This window comes from Halyomorpha halys, unplaced genomic scaffold (genome assembly GCF_000696795.3).
Source record: "Halyomorpha halys isolate HHAL.00 unplaced genomic scaffold, Hhal_1.1 Scaffold694.1, whole genome shotgun sequence".
Lineage (NCBI taxonomy): Eukaryota > Metazoa > Arthropoda > Insecta > Hemiptera > Pentatomidae > Halyomorpha > Halyomorpha halys.
Window position 1 is genome coordinate 710,888 of NW_027111898.1, and position 4,778 is coordinate 715,665.

At 28.2% G+C, this 4,778-nt stretch overlaps 1 non-coding gene across 1 annotated transcript; it reads right to left on the bottom strand.

Moving 5' to 3' along the window:
• Positions 1–293: 293 nt before the first annotated feature.
• On the bottom strand, positions 294–400 carry LOC112211955 (U6 spliceosomal RNA). Its single transcript, XR_002945784.1, has one exon. It is a non-coding gene; the product is annotated as a U6 spliceosomal RNA (small nuclear RNA).
• Positions 401–4,778: the final 4,378 nt, after the last annotated feature.

Genomic DNA, 4,778 nt, shown 5'->3' on the forward strand with positions numbered 1-4,778 from the left:
AAAATAATTTTGTTATTCGTATTGTTTTATCAGCAATAATACATCAATATTTTTTAAAAAATATTAATTATATTTATATTTGATATTCTTTAGTAATAAATAAGATAATACGTACACAACATGTACTATTACTAAAAAAAAAAGTTGAGTGACCTTGGATTCGAACCGGGGACCACACAGACGACACCGGTACGATGGCTTTGGTTTCTATATTAGTTAAGATAATATATATTTCTATTACTATTTATAAAAAAATTATTTGACAATGATGATGACAGACTTTACGCGGACAAAAAAATGTGGAACGCTTCACGATTTTGCGTGTCATCCTTGCGCAGGGGCCATGCTAATCTTCTCTGTATCGTTCCAATTTTAGTATATGTACCGCCGAAGCGAGTACATACGGTACTGAAATTTTTAGCTTCATATAGTAACTTCATACTGTATGGACTAAATCTTATGGCTAAAACTGATAAGAAATTAGTTAAAATTGTAATGGATACAATGTTTTTTTTTTGGGATACAACAAATCATAAATGAACAAAAACTGTATCCGTTGCAATTTTTAGCTAGAGTTTGATCTTTGGCCTAATCAGGTTAAATTTACTAACTCACATCTTATTTCATTACATCTTCTCTAATCATGGCCTTTTAAATAATCAATTGAGCTGAAGTAAATCATTAAATAATAAGCAGGGTTGAAAATAAACTATTTTTTATTTTTTCTTAATAACTTAATACCATTTGCATACTAATATTTTAATATTTAACTATATATACATCCAATTTACTAATTTATAACCATTTACAAACCAAAAATGTTAATAGATTAAGCTAAATTTACTAGTAATTATTCTTATTCTTCTTCACCTCACTCATTATCTTAGTTGAAATATTTTTTATTTTTATATATTTCAAACTGAATATAAGTCCGATTTTTTAAATCATTATTTTTTTTTCCTCTTTCATTAGTGCTGTTTTAAGAAAAAATATTTGCCTAAAAATGTTTTTATAATTGAAAATCTATTTTTATTTCAAGTGATTACCAATATTTTAATGTCAGTTTTTTAATTATATATTACCTTTGAAATATTACTTTCTTTCCTTATACCCACCTATATATCCCAATTTTATTGCATTGAGCCCTGAATAATTAGAACTTTGTGGATTTGCTTTATTCTATTTCTCAATTTTGTGTATTGATTTTAATTAATTGCCTTACTAATTACTACTGTTTCAAAAATCAGTTTTATTTAGTATGTCCAATTACAATGAGTAAAAAAGCAAAACAGACAAAAAAGGGATAAATTCCTGAAAAGAAAAACAATTGAGTATTAACTAATCTAATAAAGGGTAATGAGCTGATACATATAATATATATTATTGAATAAATCTGTTAATTAACTAAGGAGACATAATAACTTAATAATAAAGTAATTACAAGTGCTAAAATTGATAGCAATCAAGGTTAAAAATTAACTAACAGAAATATGTTGAGGAAATTAAAAAAATGATAGGTTATAAATAGTAAGCTTAACAAATAAATTAGTAATACAAGGTACATTATATTTATATGTATCTATGTACCTTTCGTGTACTATTTATCAAATATTTTTATATAAATTTCCACAAAATATTTCTATTAATTGATTCTAAATTGATATTACTTTCAATACTTTTCAATCAATATTACAATAATTACTACTGCCTCAATATTATTAATTTACCGCTCATTATTAATTACTGTGTCAGTTATTATATTTCCTTAGTCAATAATAGATTTATATGTATGTACCAGTAACTTAGTACTTTATTATGTTTGTCAATACTTTTTATTTTTATATTTAACTTTATCCTCCTTATTATTTTTGAAGGTTTTCGTACAGTTTGTATACTCACTCCCACCTTTACGTCAGTTTAATTTAATATCACTCTGTTACCCTTTCATTGACTTTATTTCCTTTGTATCTTTTAATCTTAAAAGATAAAGACCTACAGCGTGGGTCGAACCGTTGGTAATCAATAAATATTTAAAAAATAATTTTTTATAACTATTACATAAAAAATATATCTGGGTTCACGTATCACATTATGTATCATGTTAAATATTATGGTTTATTTTAAACAATAAAGGGTTTTTATTTTTGATTCTTTAATTTTTTTATTTTTTTTATTTTATTTATTTGTTGATATTTACAACTGTATAAAAAAATACAACCAGTAAATTTGATCATAATGACATATGATATGATACAGGATGTAGAGAAACTACCCAGTAGTAGAACTCTAAAACAGTTTACAATATAAGGTCACGAGGCCATCTTCTTTTCAGGCGCCTTGGAGGATTGCCAGGAATGGAAGAGGAAGCAAGGTTAGACACGAGTGGGTTTGGGTGGTTAGGGAGTTTATTATGGAAGGAATAATATCGGGTTCGGGCTAGATCGGTTACATAAGGAACATTTAGGTCTTTATGAATGAGTTTATTTGTGACGTAATAAGGAGCATCAACGATTTTACGTAGGATTTTGGATTGTAACGATTGGATGCGGGAAGAATTTGATGGTTTGGTGGAGCCCCAGAGCTCAATTCCATATGTCCAAATTGGTCTGATTATTGTAGTGTATACTAATTTTTTGTAATGAATGGGAAGTTTAGAGCGTTTGTCAAGTAAGTGTTGTAGCAATCGGAATCTACGAGCAGTTTCTTGTCGTTTCAGTCTTGTGTGTGGATTCCAAGATTCTTTAATTAAATTTAATATTTAATAATTATATATTATTAACTAGACATTAATATTATTTAATGAAATAAATACAGTTTTATTTTTATGATTTATTTTTAATAGCACATTAATTTTAGTAAATATGGTTTATTTGATTTAATAAAGGGTTTTTATTTTTGATTCTTGTACCTAATTAATTATACATGATTAATTAGATAATAATTTTGTCTAGTAAATTTAATTGTTTTAAATAAAATGACGTAACATACGCGTTTCTAGATATCATACTTAAAAATCATTATTTTTTATTACTGTTCAAAAAAAAATGGGATTGACTTCATACGGGCCTTATGAATAAAATGTCTCGAAAGGGAATCATAAAACTTACTTCCTTTATTGAGTAATAAAAGTTACTATACCCAGTAACGCCTTCACATCTTCATAGCAAATCAAATCCGTTCAGAATAAAATATTATTTCACCTCTAGATATGATAATCCTATTTCTAAATGTACTTTATGGTATCTATAAAAAAAGACGGGAAATATTTAAGATCCGCTCCAATTTAAAATTACCCTCATCATATGCGGAAAATATGAAGCTGTTCCGCATGTGGGTAGCGGGGTGTAAATACAATAATAAAATAAAACATACAATTTATTCGTACTATGACTGCAAAGCCACTTTATATTATATGGAGGACTCCTCCGTTGCAGAAAATAAATTACGAATGTTATTCTCGCCGGTAAAATTACACAAATTATAATCTAATTAATTCACGTCTGTGGTTATTTTTGTATTGCCTTATGAATATCATTATTACTTAAGGAAACACATTTTATAAGCACCACATTGGACTGAATTAGTATGAGGAGGAATATTATAGATTATATCTTAGAATGTGCCTATTGGTTGTAATATGAAAATAAGAAAGAGAAAAGACCAAAAAATAAAATGCATATATAACAATTTAGAAAGTAAATATATGTACAAAATTTATGTACACAATTATTTCAAATTAAAGTAATGAAAAAAGTGAAGAAGAAAACGTTTATGTAAGTAATTAAATATGTTTTTACTTATTAATACAATAATAATAATGATAATGAGTAAAGAAATATTAAAATTAGCAAAGAGGTAAGAATAAAAAATAAAGAATGTGCCTATTGGTTGTTTCTTCGGTCATGTCCTAAACATATATCTTCTAAATGAAATATTCATGGAAACTCCCAAAAAATGTCTACCGCATTACAAAAAAAAAATGTTATCAGATGTCCCAACCACGAAGTTGAAAATTGCAAAACAACAGCGATGAGGAAACCCGAATCCAAAGCTACAACAAAGGCTATGCAAATCGACCCTTATTTAAATAATAATGTAAGGATGGACTAGACAAGAGAACACAGCCTACATGCTGACCTTTCCACATTCCTCGACGGGCCGATCCCAAAGAGATTGCTGGCGGTTCCACAAGTAGTCTATTGTCCGGGTCAAGGGTTGTCCATTCTTTCACTTTTTCCGTGAACAAGGAACGCCGCTCAGTCGGAAGGGCTGGCTCGTGTCCCGTCGTAAAACTCAATTAGCGTAAAGGTGTAGTCTCGTCCCTAATGGGCTAGGAGAGTTTTACTGTAGAGGAAATTCCACAGCTCAAGGATGAGGCGACAGTAGAAACCATTCTCTGTGCACGATTAACAGCATCAGTGACCTTGATGTTCTTCCCATCTTTGAAAGTAGAACAGGAGAACACCGGAGAACTGTGCTCATCCTGCTATGATAATAGAAGTCAAGATAAGATTTTGCTGGAAAATAGTAACTCCCATTTTTTAAATTTGAGGGAAACAGTAAGAAAAAGTCTGATAATAAAAAATTCTAAGTTATGTGAATTCCTTTTTTAGTTTTTATTATTTTTATCTTATTTTACATTTATTTATATATTTTATTTCATTCTTTGAATACTGATGTTGTCATTTTAATTATCTTTTTTGTATAGATAGTAGGAGTGAATATTTTGATTGTTAAAACTTATTGTCCTTAATTGCGTCTGATTATATTACTGTTAT